The sequence below is a fragment of the Scatophagus argus genome, chromosome 10 (assembly GCF_020382885.2).
Source record: "Scatophagus argus isolate fScaArg1 chromosome 10, fScaArg1.pri, whole genome shotgun sequence".
Classification (NCBI taxonomy): Eukaryota; Metazoa; Chordata; class Actinopteri; family Scatophagidae; genus Scatophagus; species Scatophagus argus.
In genome coordinates this window covers 10,452,675-10,477,807 of record NC_058502.1, presented here as the reverse complement: position 1 = coordinate 10,477,807, position 25,133 = coordinate 10,452,675, and the positions used below count along the sequence as shown (strand labels likewise).

The window sequence follows — 25,133 nt, the reverse complement described above, 5'->3', positions numbered from 1 at the left end:
AAAGAAGGAGACAAAGACGGAGTAAGTGCCAGGAAACATTGATACCGATGTCGATTGTGTCATCTCATTGCATTTTAATTGCATTTTTTATTAATTTTTTCTTTGAGAAATATGTCCTCATCTGATAGGCATTATTTGTATTTCTAATATTAATAAATTGTTAACCCTTCTTCATAGATCAGCTAAAAGACATTAGTGAGACTATTGTTTGGGTTGTGTTTTATCTGGTAGAACCCTCCAATTCACCATTTCACCTCTGACTTCCTGGAAAAAGACTGCAAACCATTTGTTATTGCAGCTGTACTCAACATTTTCACTCCGACAATGGATGAAATGATTAAGTATATGTGAAAGATGTCACTTGCAGTGAGAGATTCGCTCATAGTTATCCCTCAGCTCCTCAGTTCCCCTCAACTCTGTGAAGCATTTTAGCATCCTTCAGCTTTTTGTTTTCATTTTACTGTCTGCAGCTTGACTTCTTTACTCCCAACGCTCTTGTGTTGTCTTCTCCAGCTGAAGCAGACAGCTGTTTCCAGTGAAAAAGCTCTTGAAACCCATTGCACGCTACCTGCTCAGCACCAAACCGAAAGCCAACACTCACTGTTAGCAACTAGCTGGTGAACATAGTGGATCATTTAGCTGCTAAAGAGCCAGATATTTCCCTGAGGGGTTGGCGGAAAATAAAACAGAGATTAAAGGAGAGTTGATATTGGACTTACATTTATCAGGTGGACACAGATGTGACTCCAAATGAATGCTAATGTCACTCTGTGTCTGCTGGACGTGTAAGTGGGCCACTCTTTGCAAGCAGGTCCACCATATGAACTTAAAAGGCGATGATATGTCAAAGCCATGTTTAATGCTTGTTTGTGCTGCCCTTAAGTGGCCAAAAAACAGCTGAAGTAGGTTCAATCATTAACATTTTAAACTCCAGACTTGGATTATTGTAGAAGATCATTTATTAATTACTTTTTAACATTTATAACAGCCAACTTTTGCTGTTAGCCAATTAGAAAACAAAAAAGATTGCATGTGTGTAATATATGTAAACAACCTAGTGACCTGACAGCCCAGAAATTCCCCTTATTAATGGCTTATAACTGATCTGTAAATCAATAAAGAATTATTTATTAACATTAAGCTGTTACCTTCAGTCAATCAACCGTTTACAAAAGTGGTGCCTTTTTGCAACACAAGTCACAGTCTAAAGGAAGCCACCATCACAGCACCACTTCGTGTGTCCGTGTTTGATGCAACACTACACATGAGAGCCTGTGTATGTGCACTTCTCTGAGAGGGCCATTTGGAGAGCAGCAGGTCAATACACATTCATAGAGAGTGCATTTCCCTGAATGCTTCAACAGTCCGTAAAGCCTCAGTGCCACTTTCCACCATATTCTGGTTACTGCATTAATCCATCCCACAAAAGCGTCATTCTGTGCTCGGAGAGACGACACGCACACACACACACACACAGAGAGCAGTGTCCCACATAGACACACATTTTCACAGTTTCAGTGGCACAAAATCCATAGCCCTTTCTAGGAGGAGGAATTCCATTAGATAATAGATATGGAATCCATCTCGATTCTCCACCTTATCTTCTCCCGGGGTGAAGGATCAATACTGGGGCTTCAGCTCAACTGCCAACAATAACAGGAAATTGATGGGACAGAGTAAGCAGCATGGGGGTCCAGTAATGGCACTTTCTTGGCCACCTCTGTCATGCAAATCAGAGGGGGAGTTAATTGGTGATGGGCTGCTTATAGTAATGAGCAGGAATGGTGGCTGATATGGGGAGCTCATGAACCAGCACAGATTAGGTCGTTGATTGTTTGGAAAATTTGTGTGCTGTAGAAAATATACAAAATTACAGTACAGGTCCTCTTTTACAGCAGGAACAAAAGAGTGGATACTGACAGAGAAAGAGCTCATGCACAGATTATCCAGTTATCTGAGCAAGTGGGTGTGCACACATTAATGGCATCTAATTTTCCACAGAGCTACAGAGGTTTCCTGTCACACTTGCCTGGCGCTGTGTTTATGGAGACCGTTGCCTGGCAAGACATTCCAAACAGTATTAGGATATGACGACAAGTGAGCAGTGGTGAGGTGAGTGTGGGGTCAGGTGCTATAGGCTGCATAGATGGTGCTGTACTGATACTGCTCTCCGAGGGACATGGGCGGTTCCATCCTTGCACAGGGATGAGTCATTTCGTGTTTGTGTACAGTAGGTGTATGTGGCAACATGTGGGTGGGTGGTGGTTGGGAGGTTTACAGCTCGCCGTTCATCGAGGTCCAGAGTCCGTTCTTGCTGAGATGTTTGCACAGCTAAAACACCACCTATTGCATCATATCACAGAGGGGTGTCAGCCACAGAATGAGAACATGAATGACCTCTGTAAAACAACTGCGAATATCTTCAGCCTGCGTTTGTCCGGGAACACTAGCACCTTCTTTCTGTTTGTTTGTTTCTAGATGCTGAACATCTCCACCGGGCCATTTGGGGTCTTGGTGCCTTTGCTCACACTTGATGGAGTGTGAACCTTGCAACTCTTTCATCACAAGCCACAACATCTACACCCTTTAGGCTCAATGGTTGAGTAACTCATTCACTCACAACACTCTTAAAGTAACTGTGAGTGAGGCAGTGTTGAGCAGCATGTGAATGAAACTGTCATGGATGTGTCTGGTTTCATTCCATAACTAATGCTGTTTTGTGATCTCTGCATGGTGAGTATAACCCCCAACCCTCCAAACCCCAAACCATTGACCAGACACAACCAGCAGGTGGTGCTGTCTTCTGTAGTATCGCCATGTTTCCTCTGGTTTAAATATTTTGACTCTTTTTGTCCATTAAATCCATCCATCCATAATGGACACTTCACTGAGATTTAAAAGTAAATGTTCACATATTGCCACCTTTGGTTAACCTCCATGTTTCTGTGCTGCTCTACAATCAGTGAAGATAGAGCAGATGAATAGATGAGACCATTTTAGATAATTGAGATACACATGATTACAAGCAGCACACTTTTCGCTCTGATCTCTGTGGTTGTCTACCAGAACATTATCTGCAGTGGTAGAGTCAGATCGTCATGGACAAATCCCTGTAATGTCATCCACAAAGCTCAGGGGAGACCACCCTCATAGGGAGCAGGGTGGTAGGAGCTAATTTCAGCCCACACAATAGATCCATCTCTAAGACTTGCCTTGTTAGATCACACTATTTCTTCATCTAAAAGACTCTGTGTTTGTGTGTATGTGGGCATGCATTAAATGGAGAGCTGCAATATCTGAGCGATGCCACTCTGGGGAATTAAGGTCATGTTTTCATGCCTCTTGAATACCAACAAATGAAGATTGAAGCTTTCCTCCTTTTCGTGGACATATAACAGTCTAATCAGGGTCCTGATCAGTCAGAGATGCAGCTAAACCTTCTAAGAGAAGACAGAATGTTCTAGCAGATAAAAATCATTCAGCAAAACTTGTTAGGAGAAAAAAGATCAGGATGTGATCTTAGCTTTTGATTGAGTATTGAGCCTTTGTTCCTGGCTCACTCTGTGCCTCGCTTTCCAGCACAGTGATGTCATCTGTGGGAAGGTATTTCTTTCAGACACAACCTGTCTGCTCCTGTCAGGGGCCACAGTAACTCGAGCCGCCTTGAAAGTCTGGGAGTGAGCACCGGTCACTTGCAGACAAGGGCGTTATTTATTTTTTCTGGAGGAGATTCAATACCTCCTCCTGCTGCTCTGCGGCTCCAAGCTCCGAGCTGAACTCTGAGGCACAAAACACTTGCCCTCCAGAGACACACCAGAGGTTGTGAACTCAGTCACAGTGCCTTGGAGAACAGGAGAGTGTTGAGTTGTATAACATGATTAGTCATTGTTAATGTATATAATCACAGAGATTTGGGGTGGCTACAGCTCTTAAGCAGGCCACAGGCTGTGTTTCTGTTGTTAAGATGCTAAGTAGACATTGTTTGTGTTCCCATGCAGTGTTAGTGTAATGAATGTGCTCTTCCATTCTTGTCCCCTTCTACATATATGCACATGGAAGAAGTTTTCTAAAATCAAACAAGCTCTAATATTCATATAGATGAACATGCAGTGATTTGACCAATATGATTATGATTATTTCTATGCACATGGTTTGTGTATGTAGGTTTAGTACCCCAATGTATTTTATCACGTAATTTTGCTGCCACCTAAAAAAAACTATAAATATTGTCTTGAAAGGCTTTTATGAAAACACACAAATATCCTTCTGACATCTGCAGTTTGTGGTGACTGTTACCATCTCATGTTCATAACAGACATTGTTTGTACACTGTAAACGTGTTTCAAAAAAAGATCTTGTTGCCTTGACACCTGCAGCCCCACTCAAGTGGAAACTGCAGTGAGCTTGCTGTGCAATTGCAAACTACCTCAGTGCCTTTGGTCATTCAGCTTTTTCATGACCTCTGTCCAAGATCAGCAAATACTAAATGCATCCCAACAATCTGTGTTTAAGGGTGACTCACCACAACCAGTATGATGGGAAGCAACAGGACCATTGAAAACCAGGGGAGCATGACTCAGCATGGCAAGGATGAAAGCCCTTTCCAACACAGGGCCTAAGTGATGACAAAATATTTTTTATCATAAGAAAAAAAAGAAAACAACTTGCAAGATAAAAATGCTCAATTGTAAAGATTAATTACTCACTTTTAACATATTTACCGCAACCTTATATGAATAAGAATGCATAAAAAATGAATGAAGACGATGAACTGCACTCACACATCAGCAGAAAAGACACCTCAAGACACAATATTCAACATACAACACTGCAACAAATCGTTGCTTGAAAACATGCCCATGCCTAAGCATTCTGAGTTGGAGTGCAGCAATCGATTGGCTTAAAAGGTTATGCGAATCAATACAAAGTTGTTTTGGGCACCAGCACTATTATATTAATGTCATCCTGAGAAATAGGCTCTAGCTTAGGTGGCTTGTCTGCCGGCCTGTTTTCCTTTTTAACTCCAGTCACAAGATCCTTGTTACAATACAAGATAGCTACTGAAAGCTGCTTTAAACAGTAGATTATGAGCAGTGTTGGGAATGTGATTTTCACATTTATTAAACTCTGTTTTAAACAACATGAATTCTGTCTATATTTAAAATAATACAAAAAGGGTCACCTGTTTCTCATTTCTAGTCTTGAATCTGACTTGCAACCTATCATGCATGTATGCATGAACCTGAATAAGCTGAATTAATAATGTTCTAACTCCTCGTGAGAGCTGCTCTGTGAGGTAGCTAGCTGTGCACTCAAGGATGACACAGAGGTTGAAGTGGTCACACATTCACTCAACTCTCTCCCCGTATCCCTCTGGCACATGTTCTTCCCAAGGTCAGATACTGCATTGCATAATAACATTTAGAAAAAAAGGCCCACACATATGCATGCACGCAAACACGCAAACAGTGTAACAATGAGGGGAAGAAGAAGCCAACTAAAAATAGCACGATCAGTGCAGCCATCACCCCGAGCATCTGACCACCACTCTTCACTTCAAATCTCATAACTGATAAACATTGCTTCAGATGCAGCCAGGAGTTCCTGAGCTGACCTCAAGTTACACTTGCTTCAGTGAGCAAAAACAGCCGCGAAGGAATATGTGCTTTAGTGCCTCATACATGCTCCTTTTTTCTACCAGTGGTGTGGAACAACCTATGACACCCATGTGTTAAAGCGCAAAATCTCTTCACCCACTTTACCCTGCCTTCACCCCCACCCCATCCATATCATCCCCCTCTTCTCCACCTCCTTCCCATGGCCTCAGGGAGCTGTTAGCTATCTGGAAGCTGGCGCTCTATTGTGAGCACTCATTGATTGCCTCTGTGCTCCCCACAGCCAGGCGGGCCAGTCAGCATGGGGCCCCGGCTGTCTGCCCTATCTGCCATTGCTCAGTCGACATACACTGTGAAAAAACAGGAGAGAAATGGAGAGAACGATTGAGAGAGAGAGAGAGAGAGAGAGAGAGAGAGAGAGAGAGAGAGAGAGAGAGAGAGAGAGAGAGCAACAGAGAAAAAGAAAGAGCATTTATAAAAGGCTCTCCAAGTTTCCAGAAGCCAGCAGTTGTATCATCTGTTTTCTGTCCCTCTCCCTCTCGCCTCACCTCCTTGTTCGTCTCGCAGCCAGAGACAATCAATGGTGTACTCAACCAGACTTCTTCTTGTCTTGTTTTAAAATAGAGCTCTTCTGCCTTTTCTCTGCAGGAGACAATCCATTTACTGCCCCACATCTTCTCTCCTTGTTCTGAATATTAACTCTTGTTTGCCCTCATCTTCCTTCAGTCACTCTTGATCATTTGTTGTTGAACAACAGGGTTGTTCTGGAACAATTTGTAAATTATGTAATTAGTCAGTAAAGATACAATTATTTAAGCGCAAATTTGATAATTCCTTTAATTGTTTAAGTCATTTAGCATGCAAAAAATTGCAGACAGTGTTCTGGAAAATTGTGATCAGTTTTCTGACACTGGGTAGGCTAAGCAATGCATTGATTAATATAAAAAGAAAAGAAAAAAAATCAAGTTATGAATTAAAAAATCTTTACTCAAGGCTGAACGTTTCTCGCTGTAGTTTCTTATACACCAAGGATAGAACACACACTTTTCTGTATCGAAGACCTTGCACACAGGGATGTGTAATTTCCTAGCCATTTAAAGGGTCAGTGCAGAATTGCTTAGATTCAGCATGTTGGATTGTATGGATGATCTGTTTTCTTTAGCCACTTAATGAAAGGTTAATGCAATGACTCACACTTTACAATCTTGTTAAAGGATGTACAGAATTTAAAGAATTGCTCTCACAGTAGGGTTTTGATTATTATCAGTATTATTTTGCCACAGTTACCATATGGCAGTCATGTGCCATATCAGAGAGGTGTCACTGAGAACGGTCAGAAAACCAGTTTACACCAACGGGAAACAGTGTGAAAGTGGTATCAGTCAGTCACTCCATCCTTGTGATGATAGCACCTGCTTATCAGTATTTCAGTGCAGTGTTTTGAACAACTGGAGCCTTGCGTTGCGTCGACAGTGTGGTGGCACTGTAAACAACCATCACACCTCTCCGAGCACAGGAGAGCTGATGTCAGCACAACTGAAAGTCTCCCTCCATCACGCAGCTATACGAGGCCACAGCAGCATCCATCACCCCCACATCACCACCCCACTGCCTCCACAGGAAGACACCTTGTCACCAGCGCAAATCCCACAGCAAGAGAAACCTACATTGTTTGACCGCCAGTCGGAGGCCAAGTCAGGCCTTGATAGTCACTAATGTTCTAAGGTCCAAACAGTTTTCATATGTTGATTTAATACAGTCTGACACAATGCAATATGTATTAACCTTGTCGGAGCGTGCTTCATTGAGAGTTCTCTTTGTTCGCCCTTTGATGTATTCATTCAGCCCTTTGAAAGACTGCACATATGAAATTATACACAGAGCCAAGTCAAGTCACCCCACCCATAATCCATCCATCTTCTTGGCAGCCAGCTGGCTGTATTATTTTGGAGCGGCTGAGGTACACGCCTTGCTAAGAAAGTGAGGATTTCTGATGACAGGCCATTGTTTGAACTGGAGAGTGACCCTGCCGACTGTGGTCCTCCTGACACTCGTAACAGGACTTGCCGTCTTAACTTGGTATCTAACAAAAATTTAATGGATGATCCACAACATGTAATAATGTGATAAGACTGAAACCTAAATCGCAACAACCAACAATAGCTCTGACAGTTGGTGATCCCATGCTGTCCCATTAAACTGAAAAAAGGCTCAAATTGTCTGACAAGAAGCCCTGAGGATTCAAAGGGAAAAAAAATCCCACATAGAGGACGTCTCTTATGTGAATCACAGTGTCAGCATCAATATTGCAATTGCAACATGGCAGGTTAAAAACATCAATAACAGAAGCAGTGTCAGGCTAAGAACAAAGACACAGGTCATCTCAACAAGCCATTTCCACAGCAAAAAAAAAATTAGATCTTGAGTTCACAGCTACACGGCGTTGTGACATTGACCGCTAACCCAGTCTCCATCTAAGAAACAATCCCCCCCTTCACCACCACCACCTCCACCACTACTCCTTCCAGAAATAAAAATGAGTGACTGCCAGAGCCGGTGATGTCACTGGCTGCATTTGTCCCCCCATCAGTGCGGATAGCTGCTCCGACCAGCGGGCTGGGGTGTCCTTGAGACACTGTGATAGAGACAACTCCCCCCAACACACACACACACACCTCAATGCTAATATGGCGTTCAGACCCCCACTGCATCACTGTGTCAGGAGCACTGAAGGCAGTAAGCTAAAAAACCTAAATTCTTTCCCTTCAAAGAGGGAGAGGAGCCAGGGCCAGGGGCTGCTGACAGGAATTTGACCCCTGGACTGATGACATTATGTGAAGGGAAACTGTGAATTACCTTTCAGCACAGCTAATCTTGTCACTTTTATTGATGATCTTGTATCTAAATTTATCAGCCAGTAGGAAATTAGGTGCTCTCAAAGTGCACACACAGGCCCGCTTGGGTTGTATTTTGCTTTTAAATGATGGACTATATTGCAGTGACTGATCTGCCATCCTGTTGTTTTTTTGTTTTGTTTTTTTGTTTGTTTTTTCCAAAAAGAAAGAAAGAAAGACAGAAAACACTGAAGAAATTGTGTGTGCAGGCACAGCATGAGGAGTGAGTGATTGTATCTGATGCACTGCGAGCTGGGCGGCCCTCCCTCTGGGCAGCTCAGCCTTGCCTGACTAGGAAGAGAAGGAAGAGCTTGTGCGTGCCGTGCGTGTGTGTGCGTGTCTATGGAGGGGAGACATTGTTCCTTGACGTCACCGCTCAGCCCAGCCTGCCGCTGCTCTGAAACACGTCTTTGTTATTCGGAGGCTTCCACCGGAGACCGGCCATCCGCAAAACACGGAGCCCCCGCCTGCAGACCTGCTGGAGCGGGGCGCAGGTTGCAAAAGGTTCACACACACACACACACACACGAGAAGTTGTGAGTCAAATGTTAGTTTAATATTACTTACTTGCAAGCAGTATATAGTGTGAATAAATAAAAATTAGAGTAAAAACAGTACAAATAAAACACAACTACAGTAATCGCTATTATTATAATTTGGAAATTAGACTGATTTATTTGTTGATTGGCAGAAAAACAAGCCACTATAATAATTTGGAATAATTAATTGTTCAGGCTAAATCAGTTTTCAAACAAAAATGAGAAACTGAAACTGTCTGATTTCAACTTATCAGGTGTGAAGATTTGGATATTTTCTTTGCCTTCGAGGTGACTTGAAGTGTTTTAATACAAAATCTGACATTTGACAAAATTTACTGACACCACTAACACAGAAATTACTGTTGCTTTCATTAACATAATAAAACCAATCACCTTTTCATCACAATGAAACCCTTTATTATTACTGTTGTTGATTATTGTTTTTACAAAATATAATTATTAAAAAAAAAGCTAATAAAATGAACTATTGTTGCATTAGCTAATAACCATTGCTTACCACAAGGCGGTATTGAAGCAACAGCGCTGTAATGACACAGAAGCAGACAAAAGCAGAGGCTGTGAGCTGAACTCTGCTCCACTGTGAAATGTGCTGTTAGCAGCCCATTAGCGTGTAGTTACACTTTTACACTCGGTGTCCTTCCGCGGGAATCTAGGTCGCATTTTTATACCGACCGCCGAGCACGGCTCTCTCTGGTAACTGAATAGCCAGTGTAATCTGACACTTCAACTTGCCGTGCTCTACGGTAGTTGATTCAGTCAGTCACTCACACCGTCTCTGGGGCTCTCGCGTCGTCTTTTGTGAAGTGCAGGCAGCGAGCGAGAGCAGCGCCGCAAACACGAGGTTTGGAGAAACAATACGCGGATTTACCACTGAGGTCCTAGCAGAAAGTAAGTTTCGCGCCTGGTTATTTCTTTTTTTTTTATTGAGCAAAGCGGGGTTTGAGCGTGTGTGTGTGTGTGTGTGTGTGTGTGTGGAGGTTGTTCAAGATGGGGTTTGCCTCCCGCTGGACAGACAGATACTACCTGCTAACAATAGGGTGACCTCCTGGGAACCTTTAACAGCCGCCGATGAACTCGTGCCAGGAGGGGCGGCGGAGGGGGGCAGATTGTGTTTGCGTGAGCGGCAACCGAGTGCATTTACGCGGCGTAATATCCCGGCTTGTGTGTGCCGTGTATCCCGTGTCGCTGCCTTGTGTAGACGAGTTGCGCTGGAGCCAAACAGCCAAAGTCAGCGTGTGTCTGCTGGGTTATTATTTGATGGGTACATGCATCTTGTGAAGACACCAGAGAGTAATGTGCCAGTAAGTCAGTGATTGCAGGTCTGCTTCTCAGTGTGTGTGTGTGTGTGTGTGTGTGTGGGTGAACGTCTCGTTTCGCTCGATCAGCTGATGGCTCGGTTGATGCTAAACTGAGAATGTATGTCACTGAGCGAACAGTCAGCGGTGTGACCGGGCTTGTTAACTCCCTCCAAGACTATTATCGTCTAAGTTACCTGTTGTAATGCAATTAGCAGCCATGGCCCCATATGTTAATCTGCTGTGTTCTGTTATACAACACCATGTAATGCAGCTGCAGTGACATTTGCCAACTTGATGCACTGATGACACTGCTTGTGTAGATTGGGTCCTCCCTGGGATCATTCAGAGAGCAGTTGCTCCCATTGTAAGGTCACCAGGACCCTCAGGAGCTCATAATGGGACTCAAGTGGGCTCAAGTAGACTGAGTGATTGCATACATTAAAAAAAATGTGCTGTGAATATTTCTATAAGGCAGTGCTCAGGTGTGATTGTTGTGCCAAGTGTCTACACTCTGTTGACTTGCATGCACTGAAGCCCTCCCTGCACACGCACCTTTAACATTTCAGTACAAAAGATACATACAGTACTGCATTTACTCAGCCCTCCTGCAGCGGAGTGTGGATGAGCTGCTCGAATCAGCGCAGCCTTCTGCCTCAAGTCTGGCGGACCCTCCCCGTAAAAATTCCTCCCATCTGGATGTGAGGCCAGCCAGGGCAGAGCTCAGCAGAGAGGGGGCTCCCAACAGGAGGAGGAAGAGGAGGAGACTGCCGCTCTTTCATTACCGTGCACCAGCACCAGCTAAACTTTGGGAGGGGGTGAGAAAGACCCTTGATAGTAAGGGACTGAAGTTATTAGGAGCAGATCTGCGATCCCTTGCTAATGTAAGAGAGCGGTGGGTTTGCGGGATGCCAGAAATGTTCGACAATAGCTAATTTATAACCAGCCACATCTGCCTGTGTAGCTGAGATAACAAGTTTATACGCTGGAGTAAGGAGTAAATCAACAGTCTTTCAAACATCTGAAAAACCCTTGTTTACCAAGACGTCTCACACGATCTCTAGTTAATTTAAACATTATAGGTTTAAAGCAGTATTTATTGCAGGAGTATTGCACTGGATTGCAGGTGTTCATGTTATTGTGTCCACTCGTCGAGCATGTAAACACATTTGGGATGGGTGCACCCTCTAGTGTCTCCTTCATTTGGTAATTTAAATTGGTGATGTAATGAAATTGTTTCTGCAGCAACACTTGTCAGGCGCTCCACATTAATTAGTGATGTTCGACTTTTTTGTTTCTCCCGTTGAACTGAGGCGGCGTTAAGTCATCTCAGCAAAGCATGAAAACAAGGCACGCTCGCTCAGAGTAGGTTACCTGATAAATTGTGAAAGAAAGAGGGCGAGGAATTAAAGCCATCTGCAACTGTTTGAAACTTGGAACTGTGTGTGTTTGTGTGCGTATATGTGTGTGTGAGAGTTTTCTTTCCTTCCTTCTGTTGTTCCTCATGGGGCCTCTCTGCAACCAGCCAGCCAGCCAGACAGGCTGTGAGACAAGACAGACGAGTGTCTGATTCACTAAACAGGCTAAAGGCTCCAGTAGACTCACTTTGAAATTAAATTTAGGTTTTTAAAGCTGTTTGAAAAAGGTGCTGAGCGCAAATCCAAGTGTGCTCACTGAGACCGGATTGTCTTGCCCTCCACGCCACAATGCGAAGGAGGCGATGCCGAAAATATGCCGGGAAAATAGTGAAAACGGAGAGACAGAAAGGCAGCACATGCACTGGCAGTGCCACAGTTTGCAGCTTGAGGAGGAAGACGTGTTTATATGCAACAGTATGTTTGTTCCCTACAAACAAGGAGACAGAATGGAGAAATTACACCCCCCCACCCTTTCTAGCCACGCTATGAGCCAATATGGCTGTTTGAAGATATTGTATATTTGTATCAAAAAAAGGAGCTCTCATAACTTTTAACAATATTTCTTTATTACCATTCAGTGGTTTTTAATAGGTCAGGCTGCAACAAGTTATATCACATATTCGAGTATCACTTTCAAACACCTGCAGCTATTCTCCTCACTCTCATGATGATTACTTCCTGAAATCAGGAAGTCAGTAAATGCACCTTACACCTCATCTTTGCACTTCTGCAAGGCTAATACTGATTAGCAGTATGTACAGGGAATACAACCTGTTACTTCTGTCTGAGTAATTAGCTTTTTGTTACTCAGCAGTTTATAAAGATTTACATCTCTGCTGCTGTTTACTGTATGTGGGCACAGCTGCAGCCTGCTTTGTGCTTCAAACCTGGCAAACGGTAATCAGTGTTTTGACAGCCTGACATTTAATCTAGCTGTTCATGTTGGTTTTTAGGAGCGCTGCGAAATAACTAGCCTATTCACTTGACATGGATTCCTGTAGTCCGGTGTCTCGCCATCAGCCCAAATCCACCCACTCGTGTCCCGAGCCGAAGTCAGCATTTGTTTCTCTATCTCTCTCTCTCAGTTGTGGTTTGACTTGGCAGCACTTTTCATTCTAGACTGAGCCTTTGTTTTTGAATGTGCCTATTTTGGTCTTTTAATAAGGAAAAAAAACTTCAGTTGCCTAAGAGCGTTTTAAAGTCTAATTTTCAGAATAAGGGCTTAGAGGGAGTTACAACTTGAAATGTTCAAGTTTGAGCTGAGGTTGTGTCCTCATGTCAGACACTTAACTACTTCCTGAGTGTTGTTGTAAGTCTACCCATCAGTCTGCAGTTAAGCTCTCTTCAACCCAGTAAATACAGCGCATGTAATGAAAAGAAAATGAAGCACCCAGCACACGTAGCTCATCCTGCTGACTGAGTGTGATGACATCGGTTTGGTGGAGAGAGCCAAAAGTGGACCAACAAAAGGAGAAGGGATAAGAAAACCTCAATGCCACATCCCTGTCACCACTGTCCTTCCACCCACTGCACTGTGGTTCAGCTCGTGGCTCAAACATGGTTGTTTTTTCCTTTTAACCTTAAGCAGCAGAAAACAGCGTTGCGTGCCTCCTTTACATTTTTTATATTACTAAATACATTATTTTGACAATGTGATCACAGCCTGGATGCTCAGAGGCAATGTTTCTCAGAGTAAATGAAATGCTGTGTTGTGGATGCATGGAGGTGGTCTGGTGGAGGGTGGATGTGCAAGGTGCAAGTGCCACAATCCAGAGTTGACATCCACACTTCTGTCTGTGGTTTAGGCATCAAAAAGAACTTAAGGTTGGAAAAGGTTGTGATTTTGGTTAAATGTTCACAAAAAATCTTTATCAGTCTGAAATCACTGCTAACTTTCATGATCCTTCCCCAAACTTAATCAGGTGCTGCCAGTGCCTAAACAAAAAGTTGAATAAAGCTGTTGAGTTAATCATGTATTGTAAACACTACCTGTTTTGTCTGTGAACGTTTTACTGATATATTCAGTACGAACATTTATGTGACTTATGGTGTGAATATTACATTAATAGAAATTAGTTTGCTTGGCGTTACTAGAAATGTGTTTCCTGTTGTAAATTAGTTGTACATAAACATAATTTCTGTGAGACAGGGCAGTGTTTGGAGACCAACTGTAGAAAACTGTAGCTGTGCTGCTTTCAGGTGTGTGAAACAGGGCGGTGCTGTTAAGGAACGTTTGCACTCAGCGAAAACCCTTCCTTGAATAAATATAGATTTTGGAAAAGGCATATTCCACTTCTCACAAGGCTTCAGGCGAGTCTTCTGTATTTAACCGGTGTGAAGTGTGTCTTTGTCAGTTACTGTGTTGCAGACAAATATCTGTTTAATAAGAAAAAACATCATTTTAACTCCCGTTTCTGAAGAGCTGCCACTTCAACCTTGAGCTCTCCCAACATGAGCGAGCCGGAGTCCTCTAAGGGCCTTTTTTTTTCTCCCTGAGACAAGAGAGTGAAACAGAGTGCAGACAGGGAGAGACAGTGAAGAGAGAAAGTTGCTGGCCCGCCCCTGTCACCGTCTCATGCATGTTTGATTTGATGTTCTTTGAGAAACGAGTACAGGGGACGTCACTGTGGCCATGTCCTGTTCCCATCCGTTGAGAGGCTGGGGCCCTTGAATCATAAATGACACCCGGCCTCACCAGGAACAATATGAGAGTCGGAGCCCGCACAGGAGGAACAAAATGTTCCCTCCATCCATCCATCCATTCGCCCACTGCTGCCGCCTGCACTCAAGACTTCTCACCATCGCAAGCAATTATCCTCACCGTTTTTTTTTTTTTTTTTTTTTTTACTGCTGATGAAATCCTCACAGAGCCTGCCTCAGCTGTGTTGTTGAGGCGGAGAGAGAAAGGGGTAGCAGTGATAGAGAGGAAAAGAGATAGTATGTGTCTGAGTGAGTGGCGTTGGCGTGTGTCTGTTTGGCTTGTAAATCCTGTTTAAGCTAAACAAACTCATTGTCCTCATCCTCCAACTGCGAGCTGTGTGTGTGTGTGTGTGTGTGTGTGTGTGTGTGTGTGTGCTCCCCTTGTGTCCCTCCTTTCTCCTCGTCTCTCTCTCTCTCACTCTTCTTTTGAGTTGTAAGTACAGTCACTAATTAGTCCCCTCTCCCTCTTCATGCTGGGTCAGTGGGTTTACGGTTTCAGCGCTGATCTGCTGTGTTTGCCTTGTCTCTCCTGATACCGAAACATGCCTGCAAGCCAATGCAGACTGCAGCCTCCTCTAAGAGGTCTTCACACCTTACACAGTGTCCCACATGGGTTCATTTGCCACAGACAGACAACCAGGACAGCGCTCTCTCTCGTGCAAGCCTGTCTCGGGCGCTTGAGTTCATGCCAGGACTAACCAGTCCAGCAAAGAACTGTGCCTGCTGAGTTAAGTCAATAAGTCAAAACCTGTTATGTTTTAAAACCAACTCCAATGCATTTTGAGGAGTATGTATGAATTCATTTTACATACATCTAGTCACCCTCCACTCAGCATGCTGCAGATCTTTCTATCTTATAGTCAGTAATGAGTCTTGTTCCAAAGATAATGCGCCACAAGCTGTGTTTTTTAATATCATTTGTGCTATAAACAGTCTCTTGTCTAGTCGGCACTGTTGTCTCTCAGAGTGCATGGTGATGTCAATTTTCTGGTGGAGGTTGCGTGGGAGATAGAGAGTGATGGCAGAGATTCTCTGGAGGCGGTCGAATTGTCTCCAACATGGCCTCCAGGGATACATACTTCCTTGTTTTCTGACAAAGTAAATTAACTAGGATTTACTAATGCAAAGAGACAGCATTTATTCTTTGCCTGCAATGGCAGTTATGAGGGGGAGAGGTAGTCATGCAATATCTGCTCTCACGTAACACTAATTCCTACACATGCTTAGAGTGCAGCGGCTGAAATCTGGTGGATGATGGAACAGTGGCTTTCACTTTTCTTTGCAGAGGTGCACATCGCACGCAAATAAGTATTTTTGCAGACAGGGGGAAGGCCGTATGGCAGATGTTGATTTTTTTCACTCGTTCTTTTGGTCTTTTAATGAAGTCAGTTGTGGTTGTTACGGCGAGCCCCTCAAATCATGTTGGCATGTAATCTTGAGCTTCACTGCCCTACTAAGACTGTTTTCTTACTTCTTTTTGACATTGCTCAGTGACAGAAAAAGTCTATTACTGTGTGCAGTGTGTTTGTCCGCTTGGTGCCCTCCCCTCAGTTTTGACACTGGCGGTCTGGAGCCAGGCACTTTCCCAGGGTTCTAAGGACTGACATCCCTTTCATTTTCCCGCCTGGGCAGCTCAGATAAAGGGGCATATTTTAAACCTCTGTGTGGATACACCAACTGTAAAGAGAGACGGTCTGGTGGGCCGGAGCCGGGCTACGGCATTAACTTCACAGAGACAGACAGACAGAGTGAGAGAGACAGAGGGGGAGAGAGAGAACGGGAAGGCTGGGTTGTGATGAGGAGTGAAACAAACAAAGGAGTCCACTTTATTTAACTGTCAGCCTAACAATTTCTAATACGTGGTTGAAAGTATTAATACCAGCTGTAGATTTGACTTTGCATTATCTGCAGTCGCACTGCAGATATCCCATCTCTCTTGTTTATCCCAGGTCTGTTACATGGGCAGCATGTTTCACCTTTTTTTTTTTTTTCTTTTTTTTTTATAATCTCCCGTGTTACAAGTACGTCCTCCCAGCAAACCGAAGCCACAGTGGAAGCCGTCGTTTATCATATCAGTAATGAGACCAGGCTAATCGTGTGTATTCCGGAGACAGCAATGATACACTGCTTGGCGCTTGCCAGGGATCTGCCTCTAAACAATGTTTATCATCGTCTCCCAGGGCTCTTTAATTATCCGGCAAACATTATTGACAAAACGGCAAGGGTCCCTGTGTTTTATGATTTTAAAGGATGCTGGGATACTATTTGCAAATATTATGTGCTAGAGAAAATAAGAGCAAACAGGTTTTGTTTTGTTTTGTTTTGTTTTTTTTACTTGACTGCATGTCTGCTCCCATCCTAACAGCTCCCCATTACTTCAGATTATATGCATAAGCAGCAGATAATGCAGTTATTACACATCTCGGCCATATTGTTTTCGCAGCCATCCTGTAACCTTTACTTGGCTGCCCAGTGGGAGCTGAGTGGAAGCTGAATGGCATGTGTTGACATTGTTAAAGATACACGTGAGGGCATCACACGTTTCATGTCTGACTCATATATATTTGGAGGAGTGGGGGTGGGGCTGGGGAGCTGGGGAGCTGGGAGGAGGGATGACCCATAACATCTTGAGGCTATTGCTCAATACAAGTGGCTGCAGTCTGAATGCCGATGTCTGAGTCTGTGCTAGTTAGTGATGGTCAACAATAACAGCAGACAGACAAGGCTGTGAAGTATGAATCTGGGACAAACATATTTACTTAGCCCTCCACACACATACACCCCCATCCTCTTCACCTCGTTATGGCTTCCCACATATCAAATCAACATGATTGTATAACAAGAGAAGAGGTGTGTCTCATTGATGGTTGCATGAAATCACCTTTGCTGTGCTGTGTGTTTGTGTGTGTGTGCATGATGCCATGAAATGCGTGTGAGAGCAAGAGAGTGCGAGGCGGGGGTATCGGCAGCAGCAGCGTTGGCTTGGGGTGAGGTCCTGCCCTGATTTTCTCTGGAATTCCTTTGTTTTTGGAAGCCAGAATGGGGGAAACTGAATCTGTTTAGCCCGAGGGTCTCTGCTCCTTGAGAATTCTCCGCACACATCTCTCTGCCGCCAGCTCTGGTGGTTTTAGGGGTGGCTCTGTTTTCAAAGCTTGGAACAGCCAAGGTGTTTTTCACCTTCCAGAAAAAAAAGTGTGTGGGGGGGGGTGATGACTGCACCAGGCTAAACATCTCAGGCCTGGAGGGACTGATGCTACTCAAACATAAATTTGCTCCATATTTCTTTGCTTCGGAAATAAAAGTCAAATGTTGATCCTGTCACTAAGATAGCTTCCAGTCAATGTGGATGGGAAACACAAGTAGAAAGCGCGCATCCTTTGTTTAAAAAAAAAAAGTGTGGTGCCATTCCATTTTAAATGATCCTTCTTATTGTTTTTAACAGTGCTCCATGGCCAATGGAAGGGCCAGGGCTGCTGCAGAAATGTGCTCAGCTGCTCCTGCAAGCTCACAATTTCACTTCACATTCATGGCTCATTAAATCTGATAAACCTTGGGTAATGGTGTTAAAATTGTACAAAGGTATCTCCGTTTAGTGTGTGCCACAAGTTTTCCGTGACCAGATTCTTATCGGGGGGGGCTCTGTCGCTTTAAGTAACTAACTTCCACAAAGCAGAGCTTTTCCCTCGTTTTTGAAGGGGGCTCGTGTTGAGCGAGGATCAGGGAGGGGGGGTTGAATAGGGTTGTTGCTTGAAACCCCTGAGCCAGCCTCATTCTTTGCTGTCCCGGAAGGGGAGAGGGGAGGTGGCAGAGAGGAAAGGGGAATAGGAGAAGGGCAACAAGGTCTGGTCACGTGTGTTCATGCTGGTCCCTTTCAGACTGTCACAGTAAATCTGTTTGACTTGTCACTTTGTAAATCATTACGAAGGCTAAAAGCCTCTCTATTGGATTGTGGTGGATAGGGGGAGGCAGCAGGTTTCCTTTGTGCCTTCCTGACGATGATGATAATCAAGTTTGTTTCTGGCCATCCTGCTGTGGGGCTATAATTAGCTCCCCTCTTCTCTCTTCTCATCTCTTTTTTTTGCACGTTGCTCCTCAAAGCCAAAAGTGGAGTGGCGGAGTCATTGTGCGGAGGTCATGTGTTGAGTCTTGTGTCGAGGCATCAATGGCTTCTGAACACTCTCTTCTTCAGTGTTATCAGCCTTTCTACTGTAACCTTCTGTCTGCAGAAGTTCCTTATTAAGTGCATAAGAGCCCTCCTGCCTGTGCTGAGCAGATTTTTGAAAGTGAGCACTAATTTCAGTGTAGTGCACTGGAATGAGGTGTTTCTCGTCCTGTCAATGAAGCCTGTGCGATGTGACATCTGATTTCTGAGGTCACCTCCTTCTGCTTTTCATCTCTGTTGTCTTTCCTCTCCCTTCCTTTTTTGTGCCATCCATCTTCTCCTCTGTGCTCACCTCGTTTCTCCCCCTTTTGCCCCCCTCCCCTGCCACTTCTTTGGTGTGTGTGCCAGCAGCACTCATGCCTGCATCAGAGTGCCAGGGCAGACATCTGTCGCACAGTGTCCCTGATCCGATCTGTGGCTCGAAGCATCGGGGTCACGAAGAGTAGCAGTTGCCAGTCTAGACACCGTGGGAGACAATCTGAGAGCTCTTTCTGTCTGTTTTAGTCTCTCTGTTTCCCTGTCTTTCTCATTAAGATTCACATTGCACACAACCACACACAGACACTCACACCAGGGTGTTAAGCTGTTTGTCTGTATGCGGAGCGTCTGTCATTAGGACTGTTGTAGCACTAAGTCAAACTGGGCTGGCAGTGGCTTCCTGTTAAATCTCTTTCTAAGACTCGCAGGTGCAGAGAGCAGGGCAAAATGTTGGTTTTATCAGGCTGTTTGTCAGCCACAATGATGTGTGACTGATGTGAAAGGAGGATTTTGACAGTTAAACTGGATCTCTGTGCCTGGGGCAGCGCCATTAATGACAAAACCAATGACAGAATGAATAAAAGAGTGTTAATTGCATCTGTTCAGTTGTGTTAGAGAGAGTGTAACTGTGGGTTGACATACACAGTGTCTGCCAAGTTTGATACTTCACATACCATCTTGTGAGATTAACGGCTGTGTATTGATCCCGCTCCGTGTTTTGACATTTATTGTTGTTGCAGTGCTGGCTTTTTCCTCAAAACAGGTGAGTTCATGCCAAGTGACAGGGCTGCTCAACACTCAGCTCAGATGATCATGGGAAAATGTGATATGTTGAAAGAGGATTGACTGAGATGGCGAATAAATCACTGTACATATGGTATTTAGTAGTGCTGCTGGTGCATTTGAAGGTGCTACCAAATATGCAGTCTGATAGCAACCTTTAATAAAGCAAGAAACAATTAAATCCACACGCTCCTTTTCACATCCATGTCTATTTGCTTGCAGTTCTGATTTGATTTTCTGACAGTGCAGCGCTTTTCAGCATTTGACTGCCAGCTCTGTCATGTTGGAGAGTTTTGAAAATGGTTCCTACTTGCAACCAAAATACCACACAATTCCAGGGCAACTTTGATTAAAAAAAAAAAAAAAAGGAAAGAAAGGCGCAAAGGTTACCACGACTCTGTGATGGATTGTTTTGATGGAAGTTGATTTTCAAGTGGAATTGATGGGCACCAAAGGCTTGTCTGAAAGGCAGAGAAAGAAAACTTCTGTGAACTTACAGCGTGCTTTTAAAAATGCTTGGTAATAACTTATCTTGTGCTTGAGGGGCTCAACATGTAAAATCACTTGCCTGATAATCACACTGCAATTCCATTTTGTTTTCACTTCATTATTCTTCATGACCTCATGTTCATGTTCGCTGTTTTCTGTCTGATTTCCACCAACCAATCAGCACTGACTGATCTATGCATCACGTTGACATCATGTTCAGTCCACTCTTAATGGATTTCATTTTGATTTAAGTTGCCACTCACAATTTTACAGGGCTCTTGCACAAGAAGGTGATATCTCTGTTCTTAATAGAAAGCTCTGACTGGCTCTGTTGTTTTCAGCTGTCAGTGAGCTCAACACGTTTTGAATCGGTGAAAAAGGATGCCAGATAAGAGATGTGGGCAGCGATTCAGAGGTCTGTAACCATGCTAGAAAACCACTGGAATGGACCTTTTAAGATAAAGCAGTAGACCCATTTGATGAACTCAAATCCTCAGGAATAGTCAGCTTTACAAAGCTCCTGACTCACTGAATCTGAAGCTGCTTTGGTTCAGTACATCTCATGTGAGTCAGCAGAGTCACAAAGTGAAAGGCTTCCATATGTGACGAGCAGATTAGTCCCCTTTCTGACGTGCGTCTCCTTTCGAAGTGAATATCTTAACATCTTGTTTACTTTGTATAAATCCCTGAGATGGAAATCAGGCACAGATCAGATAAATGGCAGACACAACTGTTATCTGTTGAAAGATAATTGACATGTGACGCTTAGTTGGCAGGACCTCAGATCCATGATGAATCCATGATCTGAATGTCAATGCGATTTTAAGCACACACAGGAGTGAGATTGAAAATAACTGTTTACATATGGTCATTACAAAGAGTTTATTCGATGCCAGCTAAGATCACTGTAACAGACCAGGCCATCAGTCGCACAGCTGCACTGATTTAAGATTAGAACAAATGTATCCAGCCAAACTTGTGGCCAAGGCACACTTTAAAGACAGTAACAACAATAAAGAAACTACCTGCCCTGCAAATTTCAGATAACGCTCAGTAAGTAAATATTAGCTGGCTGGCTTCATGCATTAATTCTGTTCACTTACAGAACCGTAGCCAAGGCTCACAGTATGCTTACGCTGTATAAATCACTCTTTAATAGGTTTATGTTTGTGCTCGCTAACACCCACCTTGATATATATTATTTTGTCACATTTGTCAATGTAACTCATCACATCAGTGACTGCACATCTTCCACACATACCTTTATAGCTTTTTATGGGTTCTCATTTTTTGATTAAGTAGGCGAGAAGTTAACAGTTATATACTTTACAATTAGTCTGTTGATTTTTTGAGTAATGGACTAATCATTTCATCTAAAAAATGGCAGCAATGTTCACAACCTCAATTGGATGAAACCTACTGACTTCGGTGATACACAGTTTGATGGTTTGCCATGAAAGCTTGCAGTCACTTGTTCAGGATGAGTTGTAATAACTTGGGCGATCCTTGTAACATTTCTCTGTTGTCATCATAAGGTCAGAGTCTCAGTTTCGAATACTTAGGATCAAATACCTGCAGAACTAACAACATCCTCATCAGCCTCTGTTTTGTTTGTGTTGTGTGCTCATTAGCAGATGTTGGCATGCTAACACAATAAACCAGGGTTGTTAACATGGTAAACACTAGCTTGTACTTGCTAAATATTGGCATATTGCTGTCGCCATTGTGAGGATGTTAGCATAATGTTAGCATTTTAGCTCAGATCACTGTTCTAATACAGGCTCACAGAGCCACCAGCATGGGTGTAGAATCTATCTGATGCTTGATTGATGACTTGGTTATTAAAGCCATTGTTATTTACATTTTCTGTCAGTCTATTGATCTATTAAAGGTACACTGTTATCGGATTTAGTTGAATCTAGCAGTGTGGTTGCAGATTGCAACAAAATGGAAGAGAACCTGCTCCTGATATATATGAAAGGCTCATTCTAAGGACACAGAATCATAATGATTCTTAGTTTCAGGTAATTGTACGCTAATGAAAGCATAATGACTGAACACAAACTCTACACACTGGACCCTGAAGCAGCTGATCATCTCAGCGCTACATCTAAGCATGTTTTTCGCCTGATACTTTTACTTTTACTCTTCAAGCTAGAAGTTTCTCCAGCAGAATCCTCTTAGTGTCCTCTCTGTGCGCCTGTTATGCAGCAGCCTGGAAAAGGTGTTTTATACTGATGACAGGCAAGGTCAGTCCAGTTGAACAGGACAGTGCGACTGTGTGTGTGTTGGGGGTAGGGAGAGAAAGCGGGATGGAGGAGGGCGGGGTGGGCTGACAGAAGGAGAAAGGGAGGGAGAGAAAGTGAATGAGAGTGCCACTGCAGCTCTCCACCCGCTACTCAGCTGCAGCTACAAATCAAACAGAACCGAGTTGCTGCTGGCGCTGCGCCATGACACTGATCACTTGCACACAGAACACTGTCAAAACCATCTTGATGGGTAATTAGGAACACTCTATCATTTCTGCTATCACTTAGCTGCAGCACTCATGGGGTCACTGTGTGTGTGTGAGTGTGAGCGTGATGTGTATGTGGCATCCGAGGGTTCAGGATTGATGCTGCAGTGATATAAGTACATTTTGCACAATGTAGCTGCAGCTGGGTGGTGGACCTGGAGATCGAAGGATCTTTGCAGATCCTTGAAAAGTCAGTCCAAAGCAGTAAACTTTAGCTTCCTCTGGTGTGTGCGTGCATTTTTACTGTGTGTAACCTTGTGGTTGTTTTAAAGGGTAGACAGCAGTGGTATGGCTCTTTGCGAGTGTCACTGATGCACATCGTGTCCTGTATGACTTTGACCATGCAGGCCTTGGAGCTTTACAGAGCAGAGCGATCCGGGATACATAGATTGAGCTTCAAACAGCTCTGCAGGCATACGGCAAAGAGAGTAAAAAGGCTGGTTGGCAGGCTGTTTTCTCCCCTGTGATTTAAACATTTAGAATTTTCCCATTAACCCCAGATCATTCAACAGAAGACCTCAGCTAAAATGCTTACACTTGTGTGCTTTGAACAATTTTGCAATTTGTGCCGTTATTATCCTAATTTGCGCAAGTGAAAAGGAGAGAAAAGGGGGAGCATCTTATGTGCCCTTTGATTAAGTGGGATGTTTGAATGTGGGCCCTCCACCTTCAAGAGAGATTTGATACTTGAGGGGTTGAAATGTTTTTGATGGAAACTCCATTAATGATTGATAACAGGAGGAGAGCGGTTAAAAATCTCCCTGCTCCAGCGCCATCAATTATTGAAAGCTCTCTCTCTCTCGCTTGCATTTTGGTGGCACATAAAATATCAGTCACCATCTTAAAATCTTGAGTTGATAATATCTGTCAAAGGAATTAGGGCTGTGTATTGATTTCTCCTTATCCGGGGCTTGTATGTTGTGCATTTTGAAGGTGATGCTTGCAACAGTGTGCAACAATTAACATCTGTCTGTTGCTGTTGTCTGCACTCATCAAAGAATTTCCAGACTACTGAGACATCATTTGTGTAATTCTCATTGATATTGTCACAAGTTTATGTTTTATTCATATGCCTGGAGTTGAAATATCTGGGTAAGTATAGATACTTGGTTGTATAAAAAATTTTGATCTAACGCAGAAAATGCATCTCAGGTCCAGCTGCTTTTCAGCTTTATCCCGAGGTGGTTGTGTGCCGCACAATATCTCATCCAATAGCTAGAATGATTCAGCCTGCATTTATGCTGAGAATCTAGCACACACACACACACACACCACATGTCGAGTATGATGTTGAGGGACTGAGTGGATGTTTGAAGTGATGCTGGAGATTCGTGTCAGCCGGTGGTTGAGTGCGTGTCAGTGCAGCAGTAGAAGTTCTCCGGAGCTGAGTGCTGATTCGAGCTGTGTGGAGACTGAGCAGAAAGGCCCGTGGGCTTCTCTGTGTCATCGCAAAGGTTCCCATCAGCCCTTGCAGAAGGAATTCTCTCAGAGAGCGCCGCCGTACTTCCACACAGGAGACCCGATTAAGTCTTTATGTTGCATGTGGGAGCTGCGCCCGGCCACTCTGCTCAAAGTGCTCCAAGGCTGCTTTAAGGCATGCGAATGTAGATGTTTTCGTGACGTTTCAGTTGGCTGTGGATTCTTTCTGTTGATGGTAATGATGATTGGCTCAAATGAGGGCAGAACACTCCTGCTACTGCTTCTATTTCATGCCCCCCCTCCTTTTAAACGTCATCATTAGTGACACACTCATTTACTGGTGTCAATATTCCAGTTATTCATTGACTACGAATGCAGTCCTGCAGCACTGTGTCTGCATTGTTCTGTTGCTTTCAGTTGCCTCAGTCTGCAGATGAAGTGAGAACATCGGAGATATGAAAAGTATACCAAGAGGAAATGTATACTTGAACGGTGACATTAAATGAAAAGTAACAACAAATTAAATGACTTCTGCTTTTATCTGTGCCCTGATCTGGGTGTCTCATCGTGCGCTGCCCATCTTGTGTCAACAGCGGCGTATTTACATAAGCTGTTTCCCCATCGGCCATGACTTCTGTCCTGAGAGCAGCAGGAGCTGCGATGGTGAGGCGGAGTGATTAGATTTACAGATGGAGATTAATGCGAACAGAGGTAACAGCACAAAGGCATAAATCACGAAGAAGAAGAGGATGGAAGCACTGTGCTTGGCCTTTTGAATGGCGATAATGATGCTGGAGTCAGAGATGCTCCCACCGGGGCTGCACCACCAGTGTGACTTTATGCAACGTTGTCATAACTGCAAAATGCGTGTGTGTGTGTGTGTGTGTGTGGGGGGGGGGTTAATAGGCGGGACGGTCTGCTCTGGAGTGCATTTAGATGAAAGTGACAGCACGTATGAACCTGTCAGAGCATTACACGCGACAATGTGAGGGAAATGAGTAAATGCACTCAGAGTCACTCACACT

At 43.8% G+C, this 25,133-nt stretch overlaps 1 protein-coding gene across 5 annotated transcripts in view; it reads left to right on the top strand.

Moving 5' to 3' along the window:
* Positions 1-9,636: 9,636 nt before the first annotated feature.
* The window catches only part of zmiz1a (zinc finger, MIZ-type containing 1a), a 96,033-nt gene continuing 80,536 nt past the window's right edge, over positions 9,637-25,133 (top strand). For 2 of the 5 annotated variants that reach the window (XM_046401175.1, XM_046401173.1), the window contains exon 1: positions 9,639-9,957. The gene's annotated coding sequence lies outside the window, so the exon portion shown is untranslated. Of the gene's footprint in view, positions 9,958-25,133 lie in introns of all 5 variants that reach the window. The other 3 variants (XM_046401178.1, XM_046401176.1, XM_046401177.1) reach the window with 3 other exon arrangements.